This window comes from Ambystoma mexicanum, chromosome 1p, assembly GCF_040938575.1.
Source record: "Ambystoma mexicanum isolate Mex_15411 chromosome 1p, UKY_AmexF1_1, whole genome shotgun sequence".
Classification (NCBI taxonomy): Eukaryota; Metazoa; Chordata; class Amphibia; order Caudata; family Ambystomatidae; genus Ambystoma; species Ambystoma mexicanum.
The window spans coordinates 514,161,346-514,176,675 of NC_090921.1; positions in this window are offsets into that span (position 1 = coordinate 514,161,346).

A 15,330-nucleotide genomic window follows, 5' to 3' on the forward strand; every position below is an offset into this window, starting at 1 on the left:
TTTCCATTGAGTCTGTGCGTCATGCAGCCTGCAAAATCCACTGTGCCCCAGCCCGTAATTCCAGTGTTGTGAAGTAACATGTATTTGGGAACGTCCGGCCTCATCGTCCACTTCGCCATTGCGCATCCCAAACTATTCATATCAATCATTGCATCCTCGCCATGGCCCCTGTCCCAAGGACATTGAACAATAGAACGTTATGTTTGCAGTCAGACCTGTGGGCATCTCCTCGCCGCTAGCTGAAAACCGAAAGCGCTGCCCTTCGAATTCCTCATTTGCAACATCACGTCGAAAAGGCATCTGTGGCCGCTTGAAATCACAAATTAATCCATCTAGTGCGGCTGTGTGTGAAAATGGCAACTGCCTTCACTCACAAATGGGACGCCCCGCCCGTCGTTGAACCTCGGTACAGTGATGCATGAGGGTCCACCGTTACTCGAGTACTACGTTCCACTGACCCTTCACAAGTCTGTTCGCGACTGCAAAGATAGTATGTGAAACAATGGGACCATAGCCGAATGAACATATCAACCAATGTTACACTGCCATCGGGTACAAATACATGATTGTAATAGCAAGATGCCATTCGTCGAATTGCAGCGTTGTGTGCGGGACGTGCTCGCCCAAAGGGGAGAGCAGCTTGCACAGGTGGAATGAATCACCACAGGTGGAGGCCATACAGCCTGAAAACACATAAATTGCACGCCCAGTCTCCTCCCACAACCACTCCGAAATGCTACCGGCAGGACTAGCTATGTTGGCCCTGGGGGACCTGATAGCACTGCAGGTACTCCAACTTCAAGAAGAAGACGAACACCAACTACAACCGGCCGCACGGAGGAGACGCAGGAGGAGGAGGAGGGCAAGGCAGGGCCAGCAAGGGCCGCCAGCACAGCCACTACCACCACGCAGGCAGCCCGCAATCCCACGCCTCCGAGCACATCCGTTCAACCTCACTGATGAGCAGATCCACACCCTCTACCGTTTGGACCGGGACACCATAACCGCCATTGTGGACATGACACAGGCTGACCTTGTCAGCATGATAGATAGCCCAACCGCCATCCCACCCCTACTGAAGGTGGTGTCTGTACTCCACTTCCTGGCCACAGGCACCTACCAGCACACAGTCGGACAGTTGCATGGCATTTCACAGCCACTGTTCTCACAGACACTATTGCAAGTGCTCGATGCCCTCCTGAAGCACGCAGACGACTACATCTCTCTACCACGCTCGGAGCAGGAAATTACGAACACAAAAGTGGGATTCCATGCACTTGCCGGCATACCGGGTTGCATTGGTGCCATCGACTGCACCCATGTGGAATTGGTCGTCCCACATGCCATGGAGGCCCAGTACCGCAACCGGAAACAATTTAATTCTCTGAATGTACAAATGGTGTGTGACTCCAACAGGATCATTACACATTGTTGTGCCCGATTCCCTGGATCAACCCATGATTCTATGATCTTGAGGAACTCTACAATACCACGCTACATGGAGCGACACGCAGGGAACAGATCCTGGCTACTCGGTGAGTCTCATTTCATGCATGATGATGTGGGGTATGTGATGCGGCAATGACCTGGCAGGAAGGGGGGGGGTGCGTACGTAGCAATGGCATTCCACATGATTCGTTTATCGTCCACATACAGGTGATGCCGGATATCCACTGAAGAGATGGCTCCTCACACCAGTCCGGAACCCACGGGACCAGCATGAGGAGGACTACAACCATGCCCACTCACGTACCCGTGTAGTCATAGAACAGGCATTCGGCCTACTGAAGACTCGTTTCCGGTGCCTCAGCAGGTCTGGCGGGGCACTCCTGTACCGCCATGTGAAGGTTGCGAAGATGGTGATGGCATGTGTCATGCTACACAACATGTGCGTACGTAGAAATGTGCCCATGCCCCCTGACGCAGAACTGCAAGCACCTGAAGAAGGTCATGATGAGGGTGGGGATGTGGCAGCACCTCAAGGAGTCTGCGAGGCACAGGAGGGCCGTGACATTCGTCAGCATCTCATAGATGCATGCTTCTAGCACTCACGCCTGGTGGCTGATACATGGACACGGGACTCGTGGCACTGTGTGTGTATGGTACATGCACAATATGGACTGTACGCCTATAATGGCCTCGTACACAAAGATCAATGTCCACACATCTCATTGGTTGATCGTGCATTGTTTATGGCATATGTGATATCATGTTGAACACCCTATCGACCCGCCACCCAAGTGAGCCCAACACCCCCCCTCCACCCTCCTACCTCCCCCCCGAACACCAGTGTCCAGAGATGCTCATTGTCAGTGGGCAGTCGCTATTGCAAGCCCCCTCTGCGGGTATCAGGGGCACCCCTGCCTGTGGAGCGCAGGTTCCTCCCAGATCTACGTTGGGGGCTGCCCTGGACGGAACTTGCAACGGATGATGTCTCTGCCTGCTCACGTCCATGCATGTCCCTAAGGGTTTGCGAGAGCTCAGTGAGCACACGGCGCACTGCGGCAAGTTCGGCACATACGTCTTTGGACGTCGCATGCAGTTCCCCCCTCAGGCTCTCGGTGCTTCTCTCCATTTGGACTCTCAGGCTCTCGGTGCTACTCTCCATTTGGACTCTCAGGCACTCGGTGCTACTCTCCATTTGTGCCCTTAGTGTCTCTGTACTTCTCTCCATTTCTGCCCTAAGTGTCTCAGTTGATGTTTCTATGTCTGCCTTAGTGCCCCCACATTCATCGGCATGGTCCTTGAGGAGCGTGGCCAGTTGCTGCTGTTGCACGATTAACTGGTCGAGGGACTGTTGCCTCTGCTGGGCCATGGCCATTTGCGGTGGTGTCACAGAGTGGCTGTTTGCCTCATGTTGCCCTGCCACAGGGCTTGTGGGGGATGGCCAGTCGTCGTCTTGTGGGTGCCCCTGCGTGGTATCCTCATGGTGTACGGGATGGAACAGACAGGGGGATTGGGACAGGTCATGGATGGATCTGACTTCGACATCCCCGTTTTCTGTGTCGGAGCATGCTGCCATTAATGCAGTGTCACCTATGGTGCTGCTGCCACCAGAAGCAGTGCCTACTGTGGCATCCATTGGGGGGACCTGTGGTGGTGGTGGTGTGGGCATGCTGGCTGCTGGGGTGCCTGTTGGAGTTCCCTCCTCTGTGCTGCCACTTGATTTGTGCTGCTGCCGTGTCTTGATGCGTGCAGCTGAGGTGGAGGGTCTTTGGCCGTTGGTCTTGGCCCTCTTTGCAGGTGTGCTGGTAGGGGTGTCCTGGAGCTCGTCGTTTGGATCGGACCCTGTGGTGGAGTAAAGGAGGGCGAGCGTTATTAATGGGTCTGTGGAAATTGGAATGGCAATGTATCACATGCATTGGGGTGGTACCTGAGGGTGATTTGGGTCGGGGCCTTGGAGGTGGTTTCATTTGTCTGTGGTGTGAGGGTGCAGTTGTTTGGCAGCCTGCAGTTAGGGTGTGCCTGCTGCACGTGTAGAGGGTGTTTTTAGGATTTTTAATTATTTATGTATTTGATGTGAGTTTTGAAGTGTGCTATCAGGCCTATGTATGTGGACGTTCTCCTGGACATGTGTTACTGTTGCACTATGTGGGCACGTGGTACTTCACATGATTGGACATTGTGGTTTTGGCATTGTTTTATTTGGGCCACCTACCTGATTCTTCGGATGTCTGCACTCCTTTCTCCATCCCTCCGACTCCCTCTATGCTCTCTATTCCTATGGTGGAGGCACAGATTTCTTCCCAGGGGGTCAACTTGATGGGTGATTCCGATCCTCCCCCGGTGGCTGTGGCAATGTTGCGGTTGGCAGAAAGTATGCTACGGACGCGTATCCGCAGGTCGTCCCATCGCTTTCTGCATTGCTGTGGGTTGCGGGGTGCGGTCCCCACCGCACTTACCCGCTGTGCCACCAGGGCCCATATGGCCTTCTTGTTCGCAAGTGCCGTCCTGGTCATTTGCGTGGAGAAGACGGCGGCTGCATTCTCCTGGAGGGTCTCTGTGAGTACGGTGAGTTCCTCACGGGAGAAGTGGACCTGCCGCTTGCGGTCGCACGCTTTCTTCGCTACTTTTCCCATTTTTCTTGGTTTCACTAGGGTGGATGACGGGTTGGGATGTGTCTCAGGGTAGTATTTTTAATGGTTGTGTGGATTTAGTGGTTTTATAGGTGTACGGCGTGATGTTTCCCGTTCCGGGACCATGCTTTTACTTCCGTTTCCGTATTTTTACGGTCACCGTACTTTCCGGTTGGCGCTCACTGCGGTGTCCGCTGAGATGGGTGGCGGTATTGCACCTAGGGCGCCGTACGGCGGCGGTGTGGGCCGTTTTGGGGTCATTTCCGCCATCGCGGACTTTGCACTTCCGCCATGGCGTGGTGCTCGTGCCCGATGGGTCGGAATGAGCCGCACTTTGCTCCATTGTGCAATGGCGGAAACGCTATTTACGCTGTGGCGGTCCGGTCAGTCACTTTCCGCCAGGGTCGTAATGAGGGCCATACATATTTATTTGACTCAAGTAGTAGTTATGCCGTGCAGTATTCCAGCCTACTACATGCAGCTAACACTTCGTGAACTTTTGTCGGGAGGGTGGTCAAAATAGGTGTTAGTGTTACTGCCTCTCGCATACATTTCTAAGCTATTTTACTGCAGTTGAAAGCTGTGAAGTTCCGATCACACATCGTCAAATGTGTTTTCATACTAAGATTGGAACCAGTTGCCCTCAGGGTGGCAACAGCAGGATTATTAGCCCTCCAGATAACATTAAATATTAGTGATGTGTATGTCTGTTGCCAGTATTAATGTCGGCAAATTATTATACATTGCACTCGTGAGAAGCCCCTCTCACGTCGGAACATGTCAGTGATTTTTGGTCATCTTGATGTGATACTGATAACTGGCGAGGAATTCCTTTTACTACCCCGCACATAAAAAACCGACAGGTTGTCCACATTATTTTCGGGCTTGCTGCCCATGCAGGGCATCACTGCCAGGAGGACTTGCTGAGGCATCCAAGCAAAGTCATATCTTCTAAAGGTGCGCTTGCATTCATTTTTTTAATGATTTTATTGAAAACAAGAACTTGACAAATGGAATTTCAATATTGATTTACCCGTATAATTCAGTTGAAGAACCAGCATATGCGGCCTTCCAGCTCCTGTTCTGAAATGTGGACTTAAATATGGGATATGGGATAGCAAGGCCACCACAAGCAGATGGCAGTTTCCAGAGCACCAGCAAGCAGCGATAGGCCCTAGCCTAGGAAAATATAATTATTTTGAAATGGCCTGCATTTATACTGCCTTCTGCAGGATTTGGTCAACTGAATGCATTGACTGTGTTCAGGGCCAGTGAGAACCTGGTTTCCAAACATGTATTTTTAACCTTGTTAAAATCTTGTTTTTACATTGTGTGGGATATTTGTCTCAGGGGGGATAGCTCAGCGGCAACGTGCTCACCTTGGAAGCAAGACGACATGGAGCAACACAGGTTCTCTCCCCAAGTCCTCGCTTCAGTGCGTTATAAATAACCTATCAAATCATCTATGGCTGCTGGCGGGGCCCCAGTTATGTTTGGTGTGGAGCAGGGGAGTTGCTAGGTCTGGAAAAGACCCGGGGCTAAGCTGATGGTGGTACTGTTGGGACTGGGGGCTAGCTAGTCTTTTGGCTGTAGCTCCTGAGATTCTATCCGGGGCTACAACCAAAAGATTAGGGGCTATAGCCCCCTTAGCCCCCCCCTAGCAACGACCCTGGTGTGGAGCATGGTGGGAGTAATGATATGCTATCAGATGTGGTACAGGGTGGACGTTAATGGGTATTGCAAATCGTTTGTGGCACCTGGATGGGAAAAAGTGATAGTCGCAAAGATTGCCATGAATAAGTCCTCCTGGAATTATCCAGGATAGAGTCATCGGGTGACTTCAGAAAGTTCTTGCTTTTTTGACTTGGGATGCAAGCTCAGCAAAACTAGGGGCATTTTTCAGCTTGTTCCAAGTCCTTCATAAAACACGGGTATTTACAAATCTGTTTGTGCTGGACAACCAAGCCTCTCCTTGACAGCTGAGGCCTACTACCCTTAGATCTTCAGCAGGGTGCCAGGTAGGCAGTATATGGGTGGACAGCTCAGGGGCTACATAGCGCAGAGCAACACAGGTTCGATTTATATCAGGTGCTATTTATATGGGAGGATAGCTCAGGGGCTACATAGCGCAGAGCAACACAGGTTCAATTTATATGGGAGGATAGCTCAGGGGCTACATAGCGCAGAGCAACACAGGTTCAATTTATATGGGAGGATAGCTCAGGGGCTACATAGCGCAGAGCAACACAGTTTCAATTTATATGGGAGGATAGCTCAGGGGATACATAGCGCAGAGCAACACAGGTGCTATTTATATGGGAGGATAGCTCAGGGGCTACATAGCGCAGAGCAACACAGGTTCAATTTATATGGGAGGATAGCTCAGGGAATACATAGCGCAGAGCAACACAGGTGCTATTTATATGGGAGGATAGCTCAGGGGCTACATAGCGCAGAGCAACACAGGTTCGATTTATATGGGAGGATAGCTCAGGGGCTACATAGCGCAGAGCAACACAGGTTCGATTTATATGGGAGGATAGCTCAGGGGCTACATAACGCAGAGCAACACAGGTTCGATTTATATGGGAGGATAGCTCAGGGGCTACATAGCGCAGAGCAACATAGGTTAGATCCCCGTGTCAGCACTTAGAAACCCCTGGGTTTTAAGAGCGTTATAAATAACCAATTATTCATTATTATTATGGCATGTGCTGCCATTTGGAAGCAATGAGAGTCCAGCGTTCCACACAAATCAAACAGCACCCATTCCGTGCCCTGGGTGGAAGAGATGACTCGTCAGGCAGATGGCGTGCTTCTGCGGGGTCACCCTATCGGTCATGAAACAGTTTATATGAAAGAGAGAGAATTCCACTGTGGGCAAATGCATTAATTCGAAAATCACAGAGGAATTAGCATATCAAAGCGCCTCTTCAGCATCCCCATCTGTACCACACTTCTTCATTAAATCCGCCAACATCAAGCGCGCGCATTTCAATTATGCCAACCTCCATTCCAGGAGGGAAATTGCACGGCTTCTGAAGGGGGCGAGCGGGGCCAGTTGTCTGGAAAAATATAATTCCAGCACTCTGTCAGCTCTGATGCTTTCTAACAACCCCAGATTAGTCCCTTGGAGACTTCTGGCCTTCGATTCATGTGCGAGGCGGGTTTTTATTAAATTGAATGCAGATTGCTCTGTGCAGGAGAGCGTGACAAACACGTTGACCACTTAGAAGCCCCCACGGCTTTACAGCTCTCTTCTCAGCTGAACCTCGCTGCTTGGGGCCTGAAGATGCCTCTGATTGCGTACAGGGAAGCCGCAGCTCGGGGACTGGAAAGACGTGATCAATTTTAAGAGGCGGTTTTATTCAATGTTTTGTTTTTTATGAAACATGCGTTTGAAACATTTTCAAATGCGCATTTTGGTTTTTTGGTATGGCTGGATTTTCCTCATTGAAGCAGTATGCTGTGTTTCTATGGGCCTCATTACGTGCCCGGCGGTAACCCTGCCGTTGCTACTGGTGGGTTGCCGCCGGACTAGTAAAAACGTACCTGCATCTGACTTCCTGGTGCCACCGGCTCATTACGAGTCCGGCAGCCAGGAAGTCAGGCGCCGGTAAATTTATAAATCCTCATTGTTAACAAAGCGAGTGCTTCTATGACAGCATTGCTTACCGTGATCGCTGCACCCGGCGGGTTCAGATCTTTTGGGCATTGCTTTTCCAATCAGGAAAACCCATAGTTTGCCGGTCCAGAAACAAGGGTGCCGGTGAGCTTACAGGCACCCTTATTTCCAGACCGGCAAACTTGTCATGAGGCCGTATGTGTCTGTGGTTTTGGTAACTCCATTTTTATTGGTTAACATTCCCACAGGGCGTGTCTCCTGGTGGTGAAATAGTGGAGGGCCCTGAGGTGCTTGTTGTGACCGAGCTCCCCCTATTATTGGCACTATGGAGGGCTGCACATCATCCACACAAAGAGGCACGGAAATAGAGGTCTTTAGGTACTGAACTCCGCCCATGCACTGCTAACGTGCCTGGCGTTATGCCCCATATATTATCTAGACAAGGTGACGTAACCCGCATCGCTGCCTTAAAGAAACAACACCACACTCCTCCTTCGCATAACCTTTTGAACTTAGGGCCTTTGGCGGGTACCGTGTCATGCAGTTAGATGGGAGGCAAAGTAACTCTTTACACCAAATAATCAAACCAACTCTGGAAGATGGAAAAGTTTGTTTACTGTTTTATTATCAATTGTCTAAAACAGAGAGTTAAAACGGACATCAACGGACATCAAACAGCATTCTTTCGAAGCATTTTGTAAAAAAACAACACTTTTACAGTAAAAACTCATCATATGTGACGTCATACTACATGACAAATAAGAATACCCTTCACCGGGTAGTGGATGGCTCAAGGGGCACATCTAAGTATACTTTCTATAAGGGGTCAGGCTGTGATTGGGTCTCTACAGTGAGGTGGACAACTCATGCTGACCCCTAGTTCTAGTCATCTTCAACAGTTATTAGAAGCACAGTGCATCATTGGCTCTCAAACTATAAGGCCCTTTGTTATATTGAACAAAATTAGTCATGGGTGCCCCTATATGAGAACGAACGCAGCAAAAATGGCCTGTTCTATGGGGTGGTACCCACTCTAGAGTCGGGACAAAGACTGATATGCAAATGGAAATTTCCCATCTGTGAAAGGTACAGTGAGTTAAAGTGTGGCTGCAGACTTTTGAGTGGGTACATTCCCGTAGAACGGGTCAATGGGCCGTGTTTGTTCTTGCAGAGGGGCGTATATGGACTATTTTTTAAAAAAATTTAAGGGACTTAGGTTTAGTCACCCTAAGTTTCCTAAGGTCATACAGACGTGGACCCCTTGCTCACTGTGCTCAGAGAGGCACAGCTTCACCTCACTGATGAGGCCCAACAAGGCTGAAACACGTGTATGGGGTTGCTGTTGGTACTCTTGTTCAGAGGGGAATTGCCATTGCATTTAGGTGCTGGACTGCCCATGTGGGTGGGGCAAATACTGATATGCAAATGGTTATTTCCAATCTGTGAAAGGTACAGTGAGCTAAGGTGTGGCTGCGGACTCTAGAGTGGGTACCTTCCCAAAGAACAGGTCAATGGGCCGTGTTCATTCTCATAGAGGGGCGACTATGGACTATTTCTTGATCCTTTGATTTGTAGTTGACCTCTTTCCCAACATTCTCATACTTCCTTCCCATTCTTTTCTTTGTATTGCAGAATCTTGTTTTCTTCAAATTTGATTCCTTCTCCATTAATTCCAGGCTGTTCATATTTTATTATTTGATGCTTTGTTTCTGGCTTCTCTCTTGTCATTAAATCTTGCACATCATTTTCTTCTCTTTGAGATGTCGTTTTATTCATCGACACTATGGATGCTGTTCTGCCTTAGAACTGTCCTCTTGTCAGGCATAGTGCGAGATGTGTCACTATGCATAAGACCATTGACATCCACCTCTCTCGCCATGCTGGTACTAGTTGTGCTTGTTCTTTCCCCAAAATTGTATTTGACTCATCATTCCTAATTTTTAACATTATCATAAGAAAATGCTTTTACTCCTGGTGTTGAAGTATATGCTCAATGATTACAATTAACAACCTCCTAATCACAGAGCCATTTTTAGGATCTTGAGTGTGAACATCAACGTTTCTTCTGACAAAAGCAGGATAAGTTTGAAAAACAAATACAAAACTAGCAAACACGATCCTATGCACATTCCTGTCAGATAGGACCATAGAGCTAACCAAATAGATACCCAGTGAGAAAGTAATTTGGATGCTACTCTTGTTTCCAATTCTTAACTAGGAACTGTCTTGTAGGCATAACTTTGATATATCCATGTGATTTCTAAAGTTCATTTTTTCAAGATTCCTGTGACTCTCAGCAAAGGTTTGCACTCCTGCTCTAATATCTATAAGGAGTATCCGAATGAGTCACAGTCCAAATGCAAAATCTGCATTTAACAGCAAGTTGGTTTGTCATCCTTCTTCTTTGTCATCAATTGTGTCTGCACACATTGAAATTCTTCTTTTTGTCTTGCTTCTGGATTGGCAACAGTAGGAGCAGCGGTGTCGCTGTTGTACAATTTATCATCGTTCAAGTGAAGCCAAGCTCGCCTGCCTTGGACTTTTACTGCTGAGGGGTTTATATAGGGGTTAAAACGGTGTCACCAACAAACAATTTAAGTGCCGATAAAAGTTCAAGAGATTTGGTGGCTGGATTGGGTTAATCTGTGCTCTGAGACCAACCCCTCTGAAGCTTCAGTTGATCTGAAATGAAAGAGATGATTGTGCAGCTCATCACCTAACAGTTTCACTGTACTCTGGGCATCACAGCTACTCCTTGATAGAGGTGTAAGAAGCATTCTCATTCACCTCCCTGTCAATAGCTCATGTGGGATGAGGTTGTGGTCCGATCCAGGATGATTCCTTAGGGCATATAAAGCTAAGGGCAGGCAATAAAAAGCCAACCCTTCTTCAAAGTTAGCTTGATTTTGGCAGTCCTTTCTTTAAGGAAGCCGTTGAGTCTCTCACTTAATCCATTTGCTTTTGGATGATAAACAGGAGAAAACTTGTGTTTAATACTCAATAATAGTCCTATCTGTTCGAACACTTCATTAACAAAATGTGGCCCATTATCGGATCTCAGCACTTTACATACACACCATCTCGGAAAGACTTCACATACTAAAAACTTTGCTGCACAAGTGGCATCAGGGGGTATACACAGATCTGCCTCAATCTACCTAGAGAAGGCACACACCACCACTATCAGATACCTGTATCCATTACATACTTGCAGCATTTCAACATAATCAATATGTAAATGCTCAAAAGGACCATTCGGGTCAAGGTATTACTCCTCTTATCGTTCGCTGTGTATCCCCAGCCATAAATGTTTGACACACAATGCAATTCACTACGAAGAATGCAAAATGTTCTAACAAATTCGGAATGAACCAGTCTTCCGCAATCGTTGCAGCAAGATATTTCCTAGTTACATGCATGGGGTAATGCAGCTGTTCAGGCGCTACTTTTAACTTTGCTACTGGCATCACCGGCTTTTCAGTGCTATCCTGTCGCCATAATGCTTCTGTGGGGGATAACGAACACCCCCTTGGTTTCCATAACTCTGCTCTTCCTGCGGGGAACTCCCTTGGATTTCCATTAATTGGGTCTTTGGCAAATGATTAAACCCGTCTTGCATTACCATAATCGTGACTACTTTCTCTTTGACATTTGGAGTGTCAAAACCTGAGATATCTGGGGAATACACAACCCTTTTGGATTCTGCGTCTGCGACATCATTCACGCAAGATATACAATCTGTTATCTTAGTATGAGCTGTGCATTTAATGCCCGCTATGGCTACTGGGAGTTGTAGTGCTTTAATAAGCCTGTCAAATAAGGATGCGTGCTGCACTGGCGTGTCATCCACTCGGAGGAAGCCCCTCCTTTTTTAACGTGCCAGCCCTGCGTGTACGGTTCACATCATGTAGGCAGAGTCACTGTACACCGTCACTTCATGCCCTTCATGTTTCTCGAGCATGACAATGAGTGCTACCAATTCTGCCACTTGGGCTGAAGAGTGCGATGGTAGCCTGGCACTTGCTACAATTTCAAATTTCCCATTCAATCTATGCCACACTACAGCTGTGCCCAAATGCCTTGCTCCACAAATCTGATGAATTTTTGAAGAATCATCAATAAAGAGAATTTCCCCTTGTGGCAAAGCATTTTCTTTCACGCAAGGTATATCATCACAGAATTCATCATGATTTGCACAGTCATGCATATGATCACCTTCCGTTACTGGCTCAGCTACAAATGTGGCAGGATTCACTATTTTACATCAGACAATTTTCATTTTTGGCTTCAAAATGATTCTTCATAGGCTGTGATGTCAATGTACCTTTGGGTTTCTCTAAAATGGCAAACAGAGCATGCCCAATGAAGAGAGTCATAGAGTAGCTGTTACGCTCACCTGGTATCGACAGGGACACCACCCAGACGGGTTACTCGCTGGTATGCTTCTCAGCTTTGCCCTGATGTGTTCTGCGGGGATGGTTCTGCCAGAAAATACAGGAGGACTGTGTTCAAGACTGACCGACTGGGGTATGTATCCTCCCTCCACCCCCGTATGATTTCAGTCCCTCTGGGGCCCTCTCCTCACCTTGTAGTAGAATTAAGCGTGCTCTCCGTCCTGCCTTCTTTGCAGGTGCGCGTTGTCTTTCATGGGCGAGTGCGGTCCAGTTACTTCACTGACGCCGGCCTGTTTGATATTGTTCAGGTAGGTCTTATTGCTGTTCTTTAGTTTTGTTGCTATCCTGCATGCCTTTCTTTGTTTAAAATGTCTCTTTTTTCTCCCTTAGGTATGCGGAGCTTCAGCACGGCGAACTGGCTTGGTTGAGCACCGCTGGTAAATGATGGTGCATTAAGAGCGCTATGATGCGGTAAGTAAGCGCTATGCGCAGCACTGCAAAGTCTTGCCTTTGCTAACCTGTGTTTTCCTTCCTTGTAGGTTGCAGTGTTCTTCAGCGCGAGTGAAATGTCCGGAGTGGTGCCAGCCGAGAGATGACCAGCCACGTAAGCCTTTTGAGCAGTTCGTAATTTGTAAATGTCTCTATTGCTTTCTTTAATGTTGCCTCTATCTTCCTCTTTCAGGTCGTTCTGCCCGGGAGGCGTGCAGATTCGAGGAAGCTGTTCTCAGTAGCTGCAAGTGTTTAAAGATGAAGACTGCAGGTAAGATGCTGCTGCTAATGATGTTCCTTTTGTCTCCTTGGAGGTTCTGCTTCTCCGAGGTTCGAGGGAATATCTGGACACGGTGAGCATCACGTTGCAAGCTGCAAAGTAACGCGAAGCGTGTTGTCTTGCTCGGGTGTGGTTTAAATAGCTCCAACAAAATAGTCCAGGTAAAGTAGTCCCCAGGCTACCACACCCACTTAGGAACCAAGCTATGCGGATGCCTCCATGTTGGCTGACAATACAATAAAGTAGTTCCCAAGCACATTGTTTTTTATGTTGTATGAGCCTGGCGCCATAGGGACCAGGACTGGCCCCATGAGGGCTTTTGAAGAGGATGCCAGGCTCTAGAGACCCGAGTCCTGACTCCACCTGGCCAATGGATTTGCCAGAGGGGGTCTTGGGCGAGGGTCGTGACAGCACTCCCCCCTAAGGCCCCTCCCATGGTGTTCCTTCTGTCTGGCCTATGTTTGGTTGGGAAGTTCTGATGGAATTTCCTGATTAGACGTGGTGCGTGGATGTTCTCAGTGGGCTCCCAGGATCTATCTTGTGGTCCAAATCCTTTCCAATCGATGAGATAATATAGCTTGGTCCTAGAGTATTTAGAGTCCAATATACCTTTGACTTCGAATTCTGGTTCTCCGCCAACAAGTATGGGTTTAGGTGGTGTCCCAATCCGTGTGCCGGGTTGTATTGGTTTCAGGAGTGGATGTGTAGATTAGGTGGTAAATTCAGTTTCACGGCTGCTGGGTTGATAATTGCCTTAATGGTATAGGGTCCTAAGAATCTGGGATGAAAGGTCCGGGTTCCCTTGATGGGTACGAATTTAGCGGCTAACCAATCTTTGTCTCCTACTTGATAATCAGGGGCCTTTTTCAGGTGTTGGTCGGTGAATCTCTTTTGTTTTTCTTTGATATGAATAAGGTGTTCCTTTGCCCTTTTGAAAGCCTGAGTAATGGTTGTATGTAGAGTCTTTACCGCTGGCATTTCCAAGCTGGCTGGAAGGTCTAGTTCAGAGGTACGTGGATGTCTGCCATAAAGGGTATAGAAGGGCGTTTGTGCCGTGCTTGAATGCAAAGAATTATATGCATATTCGGCTATTCATAGTAGGTCTTTCCAATTCCTTTGTTTGTGGTGCAGCATGCACTGTAAATATTGCTCGAGTGTCTGATTGGTTCTCTTGGTTTGGCCGTCCGTTTGGGGATGGTGACTGGTAGATAGCCGAACGTCGATCTGTGCCATTGCACAACATTTTCTCCAGAAGTTTGAAACAAACTGGCTGCCTCGATCAGAGACCAGAACTGAAGGGAAGCCATGTAGCTTAACCACGCCCTCCAGGAACACTTTTGCTAAAGTGGCTGCGTCTGGGAGGCCTTTGAGAGTAATAAAATGGGCCATCTTCGAGAATAAGTCCAAAACTACAAGGATGGTGTTGAACCCTTGGCTTGGAGGTAGATCAGTGATGAAGTCAAGGCGAAGAGTGTGCCATGGAACTGGAGGAATGTCCAATGGTTGTAGGAGACCAGATGGTTTTTGTTTCTGTGATTTATTTTGTGAGCAGACACTGCAGCACTGAACATATTGAATGATGTCCTTACGCCAGGTAGGCCACCAAAAGTTCTCTTTCACCTTAGCTAGGGTTTTGGCGATCCCAGGATGCCCTTCGATCAGTGAATCGTGATAGTTTGAAATAATATGCTGTTGTAATTCTTTCTTGGATACATATAGGCGATCTCTAAAAAATGGTAGATGCTGCTTGATGGTATATTGTTCTCCTTCAGTTTGCCATGTGAGGTAGGCATCAGGATTCATTGTCCGTTGGATTTCTTTTCGAAGTTCTGCTTGTATTAAGGCTGTCATGATACCCAAGAGTTTGTCTTCAGGTATAATAGATACTGGGTCTGGATTTGTATATTCTATTTCATCTATGCCCATACGAGATAAGGCATCAGCCTTTCCGTTTCTGATTCCTGGTCGAAATGTGATTACATAATCATATTCAGTGAAGAAAAGGGCCCACCGTAATTGGCACAAGGACTGGGCCTTGGCTGTTTTGAGATATTGCAGGTTTCGGTGGTCTGTGATGACTGTAATGGTGTGTCTGGCCCCCAGAAGGCAGTGCCTCCAGGCTTTAAAGGCGGATTTGATAGCCAGGAGTTCCTTGTCCGTGATTGCATAATTAATCTCTGGAGGTGAGAACTTTTTCGACCCGAAGGCCACAGGATGTAGCTGGCCGGTTTCCGGGTCTCTCTGTGAAAGGACAGCCCCCATTACGAGACTGGACGCATCGGTTTCAACGACATACTGTCGTAACTTGACTCGTTGTGAAGAATATATGGGCCTCTGACCCCAAGTTCCACACAGAGAGAAGAAAAATCACTCCCCATGCAAGCCTTGAGGCCACAGGTTGTTGTTGTGCTTTCGCAGGACCAGACGCCGCCGAGGACCCCAGAGCTGTGGAATGAATTAGGTATT